At 37.7% G+C, this 14536-nt stretch overlaps 1 protein-coding gene across 4 annotated transcripts in view; it reads left to right on the top strand.

The window, feature by feature from the left end:
* EHHADH (enoyl-CoA hydratase and 3-hydroxyacyl CoA dehydrogenase) overlaps nucleotides 1–14536 on the top strand; it is a 97587-nt gene that overhangs the window by 32579 nt on the left and 50472 nt on the right. The gene's annotated exons all lie outside the window — the stretch shown is intronic.

Here is a 14536-nt window from a genome sequence, read left to right as displayed (position 1 = left end):
ACATACTTACCGCCTACTTTAACAACTGTCAGAGAAACGTGATATGGGGTAAGGAGGTGCTTTTTAAAAATCATTCAGACTTCTGTAAAATATAAGATAAAGTTATTATAACAGTGAAAAAAGATAATGAATATATTATGAACATGTAAAAAAATACAGCTTCCCAAAATTAACTCAAGAAGAAATAGAAAACCCAAATAGTTCTGTAATCATTAAAGAAATTCAATCAGTAATCAAAAATCTCACCAAGTAAATACTTGACCCAGAAGACTCCATTGACAAGGTCTACTGTAAAGTCAAGGAAAATATTCCAATTTTACATAAACATTTTAGAGAATCAAAAAAGTGGGAACACTTTCTATATTAGTTTCCTAGAGCGCCATAACAAATTGCCACAAATAAGTGGCTTGAAACAACAGAAATCTATTCTCTCATAGCTCTGGAGGCTAGAAGTTTGTAATCAAGATATCAGGAGTGTCATTCTTCCTCTATTTTCTTTAGGGAATAATCCTTTCTTGCCTCTTCTAGCTTCTTATGGTTGTTAGTAATCCTTGGCCTATGGATGCATCACTCCAATCTCACTTCAGTCATATGGCTTTCTATACCCTATGTCTATGTCTAAATTTTCCTGATCTTCTATAGGCCCACCCTAACCCAGCATAACCTCATCTTAATTTGGTAACATCTGCAAAGACCTTATTTCCAAGTGTCAAATTCACAGCTTCTAGGTAAACACTATTCAGTTCAGTACCTTTCTCATTGTTTTGAGGCAGCATACCCTTCATTCTAACACCTGACAAGGACAGTATGGAAAAGAAAAATTATAGGCTTCATTTATAAATGTAGATATAAAATCTTAGTGTAAATTGAGACTAAAAAGCAACTAGGTAACAACATTATAACAGAACAAAACTTCATATATCAATATTAACCTTGAACATAAATAACCTAAATGCTCCACTTAAAGATCTAGACAGGCAAATCAGATTTAAAAAAAACAACAAGCCTAACCATTTGCTGCCGACAAGTGACACCCTTTGGTAAAGACACCCACAAACTCAAAGTAAAGGAGTGGAAAAAGATACATCATGCAAACAGAAAACAAAAATGAGCAGTAGTAGCTATTCTTACATCAGCTAAAGCAGATTTTAAATCAACAACAGTAAAAAAAAAAAAAAAAAAGACAAATAATTTATTATGTAACGATAAAGGATTCAATACAAGAAGAATATATAACTGTCTTAAATATATATGCATCCCAAACTGGACAACCCAGATTTATAAAACAAATACTATTCAACATAAGAAAAGAGATAGACAGCAATACAATAGTAGGGGAGGACTTCAAAACCCCATGGACAGCACTAGTCAGATGATTAAGGCAGAAAATCAATGAAATTATGGACTTAAGCTAGACTTTAGACCAAATGGACCTAATAGACATTTATAGAACATTCTACCCAACAACTGAAAAATGTACATTTTTCTCATCTCTGCATGGGACATTCTATGCATGAAACATTCTCCAAAATAAATCATATGCTTGGCCATAAATCAAATCACATCAAATCCAAAAAATCTAAATGAAGTATCTTTTCATACTATAGTGGGATAAAAGTAGAAATCAATACCAAGAGGAACTCTCAAAACTCTATAATGACGTGGGGACTAAACAGATTGCTCCTGAATGTTGATTAGGTAAATGAGAGAACCAAGGCAGAAATATTTTAAAAATTGAAATGAATTTAAATAGAGACACAACATACCGAAACCTTCGGAATATAACAAAAGCAGTGCTAAGAGGAAAGTTTATGGTATTAAATTCTTACATCAAAAAAATAGAAAGATCTTAAAGTTACATCCTAATGTTGCACCTCATGGAACTAGAAAAACAAGAACAAACCAAACCCAAAGCTGGCAGAAGAAAAGAAATAACAAAGATCTGGGCAGAACTAAATGAGGTTGAGATAAATAAATAAATAAATAGGATTAGGGATCATCATGCTGGAAGGGAGGCAGGACTAGATTGCAGCTCCGACTTAAATGGACAGAGCAGTGTGTGGAGGCTCACATCATGAGTTTTAGCTCCAGAATGACTACAGGAATAAATCAGGAATCCCAAGAGGACCCACAAACCTTCTGAAGGAAGCAGACTGCTCCTGCTGGACACAGGAGACACCCCAAATACTTTGAGTGCCCAAACTGCGGAAATGGGAAAGGGAGATCCTCCACCCCCAAACACACACCACACTGGGGAAACTGAAGGTCTATTTTGTGGGAGAAGATTATGACCTTACCTGGAGCTGAGTCAATTTAGAGAGCCGAGTGAAATACAGGGGTTGAGGAAGCAGCGGGAAAGGACCTAGGAGCTTGCTGGGTCCCCAAGCAGGACATTCCTGCTTAGCATCACAGTGACCCTTGAAGTCTCCAGCTGAACTTTGTAACAATTTGAACCAGTCAAGAAGCCTCCTGGCCAGAACTTGGTGGGGGGCTGGTGTGAATCCACAGGCAGGGGAAGAACTAAAGCCCTTTTCTTACACAGCTGGGAGGTGGTTAGCCTGGGGCACATTCTTAGCCCTGCTTGCCCACTGCCTGGAAACAGGCTCGGTGCTGTTAGGTGGGGCATGGTGGGAGTGAGATCAGCCCTTTGGATTGTGTGGGAGCTGGGTGAGGCCTGAGACTGCCAACTTTCCCCTACTTCCCTGACAACCTGCATGACTCAGCAGAGGCAGCCATGATCTTCCTAGATACATGACTCCAGTGACCTGGGAACCTCACCCCGAACCCCCACAGCAGCCACAGGAAGACCTGCTTAAGTAGAGTCTCAGCTCAGACAAGCCTAGATCTGCCCCCACCTGATGGTCGTTCCCTACCACCCTGGTAGCTGAAGACAAAGGGCATATACTCTTGGGAGTCCTAGGGCCCCAACCACCACTGATTCCTCTCCATACTGCCACAGCTGATGTTCTCTGGAAAGCACCACCTTCTGGCAGGAGGCCAACCAGCACAAAAATAGAGCAGCAAACCACCAAAGCTAAGAGCCCTCATGGAGTCCATTTCACTCCCCTCCCCCTGCCACCTCCACCAGAACAGGTGCTAGTATCCAGGGCTGAGGGATACCCACAGACAGTTCACATCACAGCACTCTGTGCAGACACCCCTAGTACCAGCCCAGAGCCTGGTAGACTTGCTGGGTGATTAGACCCAGAAGAGAGATAACAGTCTCTAAAGCTCAGCTCTCAGGAAGCCACATCCATAGCAAAAAGGAGAGAGTACTGCAACAAGGGAACACCCCGTGGGACAAAAGAATCTGAACAATATCCTTCAGCCCTAGACCTTCTTTCTGACAGAGCCTACCCAAATGAGAAGGAACCAGAAGACCAACTCTGGTAATATGACAAAACAAGGCTCTTTAACACACCCCAAAAATCACACCAGCTGACCAGCAATGGATCCAAACTAAGAAGAAATCCCTGATTTACCTGAAAAAGAATTCAGGAGGTTAGTTATTAAGCTAATCAGGGAGGCACCAGAGAAAGTTGAAGCCCAATGCAAGGAAATCCAAAAAAATGATACAAGTGAAGGGAGAAATATTCAAGGGAATAGATAGCATAAAGAAAAACCAATAAAAAATTCAGGAAACATTGGATTCACTTATAAAAATGCAAAATGCTCTGGAAAGTCTCAGCAATAGAACTGAACAAGTAGAAGAAAGAAATTCAGAGCTCCAAGACAATATCTTCAAATCAATCCAACAAGACAAAGAAAAAGGAATAAGAAAATATGAACAAAGCCTCCAGTAAGTCTGGGATTATGTTGAACAACCAAACCTAAGAATAATTGGTGTCCTAGAGGAAGAACAGATATCTAGAAATTTGGAAAATATATTTGGGGGAATAATTGAGAAAAACTTCCCTGGCCTTGTTAGAAACGTAGACATCCAAACACCAGAAGCACAAGAACACTGTGGAAATTCATCCCAAAAAGGTCATCACCTAAGCACATTGTCATCAGGTTATCTAAAGTTAAGATGAAGGAAAGAACCTTAAGATCTGTGTGACAAAGCACCAGGTAACCTATGAAGGAAAACCTATCATATTAACAGCAGGTTTCTCAGCAGAAACCCTACATGCCAGAAGGGGTTGGGGCTATATCTTCAGCTCCCTGAAACAGAACAATTATCAGCCAAGAATTTTGTATCCAGCAAAACTAAGCATCATATATGAAGGAAAGATACACTCTTTTTTAGACAAACAAATGCTGAGAGAATTTGCTACTACTAAGCCACCACTATAAGAACTGCTAAAAAGAGTTCTTAATCTTGAAACAAATCCAGGAAACACATCAAAAACAGAACCTCTTTAAAGCATAAATTACACAGGACCTATAAAACAAAAATATAAGTTCAAAAGCAAAACAAACAAAAACAAAAAAGAAACACAAAGACCAAGATATGCAGGTGACAAATAGCACAATGAATGCAATGGTACCTCACATTTCAATACTAACACTGAATGTAAATGGCCTAAATACTCACTTAAGATATACAGAACTGCAGAGTGGATAAGAATTCACCAACCAACTATCTGCTGCCTTCAGGAGACTCACATAAGGACTCACATAAACTTTAAGTAAGGGGATGGAAAAAGGCATTTTGTGCAAATAGATACCCCAAACAAGCAGGGGTAGCTATTCTTATATCAGACAAAGCAAACTTTAAAGCAACAGCAGTTAAGAGAGACAAAGAGGGACATAATATAATGGTAAAAGGCCTTGTCCAACAGGAAAATACCACAATCCTAAACATATGTGCACCTAACACTGGAGCTACCACATTTATAAAACAATTACTAGTAGACCTAAGAAATGATATAAAGAGCAACACAATAATAATGGGGGACTTCATTACTCCACTGAGCACCAGACAGGTCATCAAGACAGAAAGTCAACAAAGAATGGATTCAAAGTATACCTTGGAACAAATGGACTTAGCAGATATATACAGAAAATTTAATCCAACAACTGCAGAATACATATTCTATTCAACAGTGCATGGAACTTTCTCCAAGATAGATCATATGATAGGCCACAAAACAAGCCTCAATAAATTTAAGAAAATTGAAATTATATCAAGCACTCTCCCAGACCACAGTGGAATAAAACTGGAAATCAACTCAAAAAGGAACCTTCAAAACCATGCAAATACATGGAAATTAAATAACCTGCTCCTGAATGATCACTGGATCAAAAACAAAATCAAGATGGAAATTAAATTCTTTGAACTGAATGACAATAATAACACAACCTATCAAAACCTCTGGGGTACAGCAAAGGTAGTGCTAAGAGGAAAGTTCATAGCCCTAAATGCCGACATCAAAAAGACTGAAACAGCACAAACAGACATTCTAAGGTCACACCTCAAAGAACTAGAGAAACAAAGAAAAAACCAAACCCAGACCCAGCAGAAGAAAAGAAATAACCAAGATCAGAGCAGAACTACATGAAGTTGAAACAAACAAACAACAACAATGACAACAAAAAAATGAAACAAAAAGCTGGTCCTTTGAAAAGATAAATAAAATTGATAGACCATTAGCAAGATTAACCAAGAAAAGAAGAGAGAAAATCCAAATAACCTCATTAAGAAATGAAACAGGAGATATTATAATTGATGCCACTGAAATACAAAAGATCATTCAAGGCTACTATGAACGCCTTTATGCACATAAACTAGAAAACCTAGAAGAGATGGATAAATTTCTGAAAAAATGCAACGCTTCTAGCTTAAATCAGGAAGAATTAGATACCCTGAACAGATCAATAACAAGCAGTGAGATTGAAATGATAATTTAAAAAATTACCAACAAAGAAAAAGTCCAGGACCAGATGGATTCACAGCAGAATTCTAGCAGAGGTTCAAAGAAGAATTGGTACCAATCCTTTTTCTTTATTTCTCCTTAAAAAAATAAAAAAGGAATACATGTGCGGAATGTGCGGGTTTGTTACATAGGTATACATGTGCCATGGTAGTTTGCTGCACCTATCAACCCATCCTCTAAGTCCCCTCTCTTCACTGCCCCCACCACCCCTCAACAGGTCCTGGTGTGTGTTGTTCCCCTCTTTGTGCCCATGTGTTCTCAGTGTTCAACTCCCATTTGTGAGTGAAAGCATGCAGTGTTTGGTTTTCTGTTCCTTTGCTGGTTCGCTAAGGATAATAGCTTCTAGCTTCATCCATGGCCCTGCAGAGGACATTATCTCATTCCTTTTTATGGCTACATAGTATTCCATGGTGTATATGTACCACATTTTCTTTATCTAGCCTATCATTGATGGACATTTGGGTTGGTTCCATGTATTTGCTATTATAAATAGTGATGCAATAAACATACGTGTACATGTGTCTTTATAGTAGAATTATTTATATTCCTTTGAGTGTATACCCAGTAATGGGATTGCTGGATCAAATGGTATTTCTGGTTCTAGATCCTTGAGGAATTGTCATACTGTCTTCCACAATGGTTGAACTCATTTACATTCCACCAACAGTGTAAAAGCATTCCTATTTCTCCACAGCCTTGCCAGCATATGTTGTTCCCTGACTTTTTAATGATTGCCATTCTGCATGCCATGAGATGGTACCTCATTGTGGTTTTGATTTTCATTTCTCTGATGATCAGTGATGTTGGGCTTTTTTCATGTTTGTTGGCCATGTAAATGTCTTCTTTTGAGAAATGTCTGTTCATATCCTTTGCCCACTTTTTGATGGAGCTGTGTTTTTTCTTGTAAATATGTTTAAGTTCCTTATAAATTCTGGATATTAGACCTTTGTCAGATGGGTAGATTGCAAAAATTTTCTCCCATTCTTTAGGTTGCCTGTTCATTCTGATGATAGTTTCTTTTGCTGTGTAGAAGCTCTTTAGTTTAATTAGATCCTGTTTGTCAATTTTGGCTTTTGTTGCAATTGCTTTTGTCATTTTTGTCATGAAGTCTTTGGCCATGCCTATGTCCTGAATGGTGTTGCCCAGGTTTTTTTCTAGAGACTTAATGGTTTTGGGTTTTACACTTAAGTGTGTAATCCATCTGAATTAATTTTTATATAAGGTGTAAGGAAGGGGTCCAGTTTCAGTTTTCTGCATATGGTTATCCAGTTTTCCCAGCATAATTTACTGAATAGGAGATCTTTTCCCTATTGCTTGTTTTTCTCAGGTTTGTTGAAGATCAGATGGTTGTAGATATGTGATGTTATTTCTGAAGTCTCTGTTCTGCTCCATTGGTCTATATTTTTGTTTTGGTACCAGTACCATGCTGTTTTGGTTACTGTAACCTTGTAGTATAGTTTAAAATCAGATAGCATGATGCCTCCAGCTTTGTTCTTTTTGATTAGGATTGTCATAGCTATATGGTGTCTTCTTTGATTCCATATAAAATTTAAAACAGTTTTTTCTAAATCTGTGAAAAATGTCAATGGTAGTTGATAGGAATAGCATTGGATCTGTAAATTACTTTGGGCAGTATGGCCATTTTCATGATATTGACATAAACAGAACCAAAGGAAAAAGCCACATGATTATCTCAATAGATGCAGAAAAGGCCTTTGATAAAATTCAACATCCCTTCATGTTAAAAACTCTCAATAAACTAGGTGTTGATGGAATATATCTCAAAACAATAAGAGCTGTTTATGCCGAACCCAGAGCCAATATCATATTGAATGGGCAAAAGTTGGAAGCATTCCCTTTGAAAACCAGTACAAGACAAGGATGTTCTCTCTCACCACTCCTATTCAACACCTAGTTTTGGAAGTTCTGGCCAGGGCAATCAGGCCCAGAAAAAGAAAAAAGGGTATTTGAATAGGAAGAGAGGATATCAAGTTGTCTCTGTTTGCAGATGACATAATTTTATATTTAGAAAACCCCATCATTTCAGCCCAAAAACTTACTGAACTGATAAGCAACTTCAGCAAAATCTCAGAATCCGAAATCAATGTGCAAAAATCCCAAGCATTTCTTTACACAAACAATAGGCAAGCAAAGAGCCAAATCATAAATGAACTCCCATTCACAATTCCTACAAAGAGAATAAAATACCTAGGAATACAGCTAACAAAGGATGTGAATGGATACCAACCACTGCTCAAGGAAATAAGAGAGGACACAAACAAATGGAAAAACATTCCGTCCTCATGGTACCAATCCTTTTGACACTATTCCACAAGAAAGAGAAAGAAGGAATCTCCCCAATTCATTCTATGAAGCCAGCATCACCCTAATACCAAAACCAGGAAAGTATATAACCAAAAAAGAAAACTGTAGACTGATATCCTTGATGAACATATATGCTAAAATCCTTAACAAAATACTAGCTAACTAAATCCAACAACATATCAAAAAGATAATCCACCATGATCAACTAGATTTTATACCAGGGATGCAGAGATGGTTTAACATGCACAAGTCAATAAATGTGATACACCACATAAACAGAATTACAAACAAAAATCATGTGATCATCTCCATAGATGCAGAAAATGCATTCTACAAAATCTGTCATCCCATTATGATGAAAACTCAGCAAAATCAACATACAAAGGACATAACTCAATGTAAGAAAAGCCATCTATGACAGACCCACGAACACCATAATAATGAATGGGGAAAAGTTGAAAGCTTTCCCTCTGAGAACTGGAACAAAAGAAGGATGGCCACTCTCACCACTCCTCTTCAACATAGTACTGGTAGTCCTACCCAGAGCATTAAGACAGGAAAAAGAAATAAAGGGCATCCAAAACTGTAAAGAGGAAGTTAAACTTTCACTGTTTGCTGACGATATGATTGTTTACCTTGAAAATTCTAAAGACTCCTTTTGAAAGTTCCTAGAACTGATAAAAGAATTCAGCAGTTTCTTGATGCAAGATTAATGTACACAAATCAGTAGCTCTTCTATACACCAACAGTGACCAAGCAGAGAATCAAATCAAGAACTAATCCCCTTTTACAGTCGCTGCAAAAAAATTTTTTAAAAATGGGAATATACCTAACCAAGGAGGTGAAAGACCTCTATAAAGAAAACTACAAAACATTGCTGAAAGAAATCACAGATGACACAAACAAATGGAAACACATCCCATGCTCAAGGATGGGTAGAATCAATATTGTGGAAATGACCATGATGCCAAAAGCAATACACAAATTCCATGCAACCCCCATCAAAATACCACGATCATTCTTTACAGAATTAGAAAAACAATTCTAAAATTCATATGGAACCAAAAAAGAGCCCACATAGCCAAAGCAAAACTAAGCAAAAAGAACAAATCTGGAGGCATCACACTGCCTGATTTCAAACTATACGTAAGGCCATAGTCACCAAAACAACATGGTATTGACATACTGGTCTTTGACAAGGCAAACAAAAACCAAGTGGGGAAAGGACACCCTTTTCAACAAATGGTGGTGGGATAATTGGTTAGCCACATGTGGGAGAATGAAACTGGAACCTCATCTCTCACCTTATACAAAAATCAATTCAAGATGGATCAAGGACTTAAATATAGAACCTGAAACTATAAAAATTCTAGAAGATAACATTGAAAGAACCCTTCTAGACATTGGGTTAGGCAAGGATTTCATAACCAAGAATCCAAAAGCAAATGCAATAAAAACAGATAAACAAAAGAACTTTTTCACAGCTAAAGGAACAGTCAGCAGAGTAAACAGACAACCCACAGAGTGGAAGAAAATCTTCACAATCTGTACATCTGACAATGGACTAATACCCAGAGTCTCCAATGAACTCAAACTAATCAACAAGAAAAAATCCCATCAAAAAGTGGGCTAAGGACATGAATAGACAATTCTCAGAAAATATGCAAATGGCCAACAAATATATGAAAAGATACTCAACATCACTAATAATCAGGGAAATGCAAATCAAAACCACAATTCGATACCACCTTACTTCTGCAAGAATGGCCAAAATCAAAAAATCAAAAAACGGTAGTGTTGGCATGGATGCAGTGAAAAGGGAACACTTCTACACTGCTAGTGGGACTGTAAACTAGTATAACCACTATGGAAAACAGTGTAGACATTCCTTAAAGAACTAAAAGTAGAACTACCATTTGATCCAGCAATCCTACTACTTGGTATCTATGCAGAGGAAAAAAAGTCATTATACAGGAAAGATATTTGCACATGCATGTTTGTAGCAGGATAATTTGCAATTGCAAAACTGTGGAGCCAACCCAAATGCCCATCAATCAACGAGTGGATAAAGAAACTGTGGTATATTTATATGATGGAATACTACTCAGCCATTAAAAAAAATGAATTAATGGCATTTGCAGTGACCTGGATGAGATTGGAGGCTATTATTCTAAGAGAAATAACTTAGGAATGGAAAAACCAAACATCATATGTTCTTATTGATATGTGGGAGCTAAGCTATGAGGACACAAAGGCATAAGAATGATACAATAGACTTTGGAGATTTGGCAGGGAAGGGTGGGAGTGTGGGGCAAGGGATCAAAAACTACAGATATGGAGTTCTGTCACAGCCGGGAGTAGAGCCATGGTTGTTTTTTGTTCATTGCTGTCATCGCCACTTGACAATGCAGATCTTCGTGAATACTCTGACCGGCAAGACCATCACCCTTGAGGTTGAGCCCAGTGACACCACTGAGAATGTCAAGGCAAATATCCAGGACAAGGAAGGCATCCCTCCTGACCAACAGAGGTTGATCTTTTCTGGGAAACAGCTGGAAGATGGGTGCCAAAGAGGAGCTGGTACCATTCCTTCTGAAACTATTCCAAACAATCCAAAAAGAGGGAATCCTTCCCAGATCATTTTATAAGACCAACACCATCCTGATACCAAAACCCGCCAGAGACTCAGCAAGAAAAGAAAACTTCAGGCCAATATCCATGATGAACATAGATGCAAAAATCTTCAATAAAATACTGACAAACCGATTGCAACAGCACATCGAAAAGCTTATCCACCATGATCAAGTAGGCTTCATCCCAGAGATGCAAGGCTGGTTCAACATACACAAGTCTATAAATGTAATCCATCACATAAACAGAACCAAAGACAAAAACCACATGATTATATCAATTGATGCAGAGAAGGCCTTTGACAAAATTCAACAGCCCTTTATGCTAAAAACTCTCAATAAACTAAGTATCGATGGAATGTATCTCAAAATAATAAAAACTATTTATGACAAACCAACAGCCAATATCATACTGAATGGGCAAAAACTGGAAGCATTCCCTTTGAAATCTGGCACTAGACAAGGATGCCCTCTCTCACCACTCCTATTCAATATAGTATTGGAAGTTCTAGCCAGAGCAATCAGGCAAGAAAAGGAAATAAAGGGTATTAAAATAGGAAAGGAGGAAGTAAAATTGTCTCTATTTGCAGATGACATGATTGTATATCTAGAAGACTCCATCATCTCAGCCCAAAATCTCCTGAAACTGATAAGCAACTTCAGCAAAGTCTCAGGATACAAAATCAATGTGCAAAAATCACAAGCATTCCTATACACCAATAATAGACTTAAAGACAGCCAAATTGAGAACGAACTGCCATTCACAATTGCTACAAAGAGAATAAAATACCTAGGAATACAACTATCAAGGAACATAAAGGACCTCTTCAAGGAGAACTACAAACCACTGCTCAACGAAATAAGAGAGGACACAAACAGATGGAGAAACATTCCATGTTCATGGTTAGGAAGAATCAATATCGTGAAAATGGCCATACTGCCCAAAGTAATTTACAGATTCAATGCTATACCCATCAAGCTACCAACGACCGTCTTCACAGAACTAGAAAAAATCAACTTAAACTTCATATGGAACCAAAAGAGAGCCCGCATAGCCAAGTCAATTCTAAGCAAAAAGAACAAAGCGGGAGGCATCACACTACTGGACTTCAAACTATACTACAAGGCTACAGTAATCAAAACAGCATGGTACTGGTACCAAAACAGAGATATAGACCAATGAAACAGAACAGAGGCCTTGGAGGCAACACAACACATCTACAGACATCCGATCTTTGACAAACCTGACAAAAACAAGCAATGGGGAAAGGAGTTCCTGTTTAATAAATGGTGTTGGGAAAACTGGCTAGCCATGTACAGAAAACAGAAACTGGACCCCTTCCTGACACCTTACACTAAAATTAACTCCAGATGGATTAAAGACTTAAATATAAGACCTAACACCATAAAAACCCTAGAAGAAAATCTAGGCAAAACCATTCAGGACATAGGCGTAGGCAAGGACTTCATGACCAAAACACCAAAAGCATTGGCAACAAAAGCCAAAATAGACAAATGGGACCTAATCAAACTACAGCTTCTGCACAGCAAAAGAAACTGTCATTAGAGTGAATTGGCAATGAACAGAATGGGAAAAAATTTTTGCAGTCTACTCATCTGACAAAGGGCTGATATCCAGAATCTACAAAGAACTGAAAGAAATTTACAAGAAAAAAACAAGCCCATTCAAAAGTGGGCAAAGAATATGAACAGACACTTTACAAAAGAAGACATACGTGAGGCCACCAAACATATGAAAAAATGCTCATCATCACTGGTCATTAGAGAAATGCAAATCAAAACTACATTGAGATACCATCTCATGCCAGTTAGAATGGCAATCATTAAAAAATCTGGAGACAACAGATGCTGGAGAGGATGTGGAGAAATAGGAACACTTTTACACTGTTGGTGGGAGTGTAAATTAGTTCAACCATTGTGGAAGACAGTGTGGCGATTCCTCAAGGATCTAGAAATAGAAATTCCATTTGACCCAGCAATCCCATTACTGGGTATATATCCAAAGGATTATAAATCATTCTACTGTAAGGACACATGCACACAAATGTTCATTGCAGCACTGTTTACAATAGCAAAGACCTGGAACCAACCCAAATGCCCATGGATGATAGACTGGACAGGAAAAATGTGGCACATATACACCATGGAATATTATGCAGCCATCAAAAACGATGAGTTTGTGTCCTTTGTCTGGATATGGATGAACCTGAAAACCATCATTCTCAGCAAACTGTCAGAAGAACAGAAAATCAAACATCGCATATTCTCACTCATAGGTGGGTGTTGAACAATGAGAACACATGGACACAGGAAGGGGAGCATCACACACTGGGGTCTGTTGAGGGGAAATGGGGAGGGACAGTGGGGGGTGGGGAGTTGGGGAGAGATATCATGGAGAGAAATGCCAGATATAGGTAATGGGGAGGAAGGCAGCAAATCACACTGCCATGTGTGTACCTACCTATGCAACAATCTTGCATGTTCTTCACATGTACCCCAAAACCTAAAATGCAATAAAAATTAAATTAAAAAGAAAATAAAATAAAAGAAAATGCAAATATTAAAAAAAAACTACAAATATGGTGCAGTATATACTGCTGGAGTGATGGGTACACCAAAATCTCACAAATCACCACTAAAGAACTTACTCATGTAACCAAACACCACCTGTACCCCAATAAGCTATGGAAAAAAAATAAAAAAATAATAGAAAAAATGAATTATGGAAAATATTGCAAACGTAAGTTTGTAATATAGTAAAAAAAATACAAAGGATAAATGAAATGAAAAGTTGGTTCTTGGAAAAAAAAAAAACAAATTTTATATACTGCTAGCTAAACTAATCAGACAAAGGTGACAGTACAGCTGATTCCACAGAAAGACAAAAGATGCTCAGAGACTACTGTGAGCATCTCTACATGCACAAACTAGGATACCTAAAAGAAATGGATAAATTCCTGTAAACATACAACCTCCCGAGATTGAACCAGGAAGAAACAGAAATCCTGAACAGACCAATGTTGAGTTATGACATTGAATCAGTGATACAAAATTTTTCAACCAAAAAAAGGTTCAGTACCAGATAGATTCACAGCCAAATTTTACCAGATGTACAAAGAAGAGCTGGGACCAATCTTACTGAAATTATTCTGAAAAATCAATGAGGAAAGATTCCTCTCTAAATCATTCTATGAAACCATTATCACTTTGATACCAAAATCAGGCAAGGACATAAGAGAAAAAACAAACAAACAAAAATAAACCTAAAGGCTAACATTGATGAACATAGATGCTAAAATCATCATACTATAAAACCAAATCCAGTAGCACATCAAAAAGATGTTACAGCAAGATTAGATGGGTTTTATTCCAGAGTTTCTAGGATGCTTCAATAACTGTGATTCACCAGATAAACAGCATTAAAAAACATAATCCATGATCTCCTCAATAGATGCACAAAAAACATTTGGTAAAATCCAACATCCCTTCATGATAAAACCCCTCAACAAACTAGACATCAAAAAATACTTCAAAATAACAAAAGCCATATACAACAAACCCACAGCCAACATCATATGGAATGAGGAACAGGTGAAAACATTCCTCCTAAGAACTGGAACAAGACAAAGAAGTACTGGAAGTACTATGTTGACTAGGAGTGGTGAGAGTGGGCATCCTTGT

This window comes from Aotus nancymaae, unplaced genomic scaffold (genome assembly GCF_030222135.1).
Source record: "Aotus nancymaae isolate 86718 unplaced genomic scaffold, 86718_ANA_hifiasm-v0.15.2.pri h1tg000067l, whole genome shotgun sequence".
Lineage (NCBI taxonomy): Eukaryota > Metazoa > Chordata > Mammalia > Primates > Aotidae > Aotus > Aotus nancymaae.
Note: the sequence above shows the minus strand (reverse complement) of the source record. Positions and strands in the feature narration are given on the sequence as shown.